Genomic DNA, 344 nt, shown 5'->3' on the forward strand with positions numbered 1-344 from the left:
CCCAAAAAAAAAAAAAAAACTCCAGGTGCCCATAAGCAACAATATTTCTATATGGGTCAGGATTTGATATGTGATGCATACATTTGACCACTGCCTAAGAACCAGAATGGGAAAACTATCAGTGAACTCTTGGTGCTGCAGCTATAATTCTTAACGAAACAAGAAGTTCAGATCCTCTACAATTATAAATTTGCTTTTGTAACCTATCCAACAGAAACTTCTATTATGACAACTTTTCAGGTTGAAAGGTCAAAAGTGGAAGAAATATGAATGAACTTTTTAAAGTGTATCTTCAACTAAAATAATTTTAAACCCATTATGAGTTTTTTTTTTTTTTGGATGAA

At 31.7% G+C, this 344-nt stretch overlaps 1 protein-coding gene across 2 annotated transcripts in view; it reads right to left on the bottom strand.

Annotated features, from left to right (window-relative positions):
- LOC122077315 (general transcription and DNA repair factor IIH subunit TFB2) overlaps positions 1–344 on the bottom strand; it is an 18052-nt gene that overhangs the window by 2682 nt on the left and 15026 nt on the right. The window lies entirely within an intron of this gene.

The sequence above is a fragment of the Macadamia integrifolia genome, chromosome 4, assembly GCF_013358625.1.
Source record: "Macadamia integrifolia cultivar HAES 741 chromosome 4, SCU_Mint_v3, whole genome shotgun sequence".
NCBI classification, from domain to species: domain Eukaryota; kingdom Viridiplantae; phylum Streptophyta; class Magnoliopsida; order Proteales; family Proteaceae; genus Macadamia; species Macadamia integrifolia.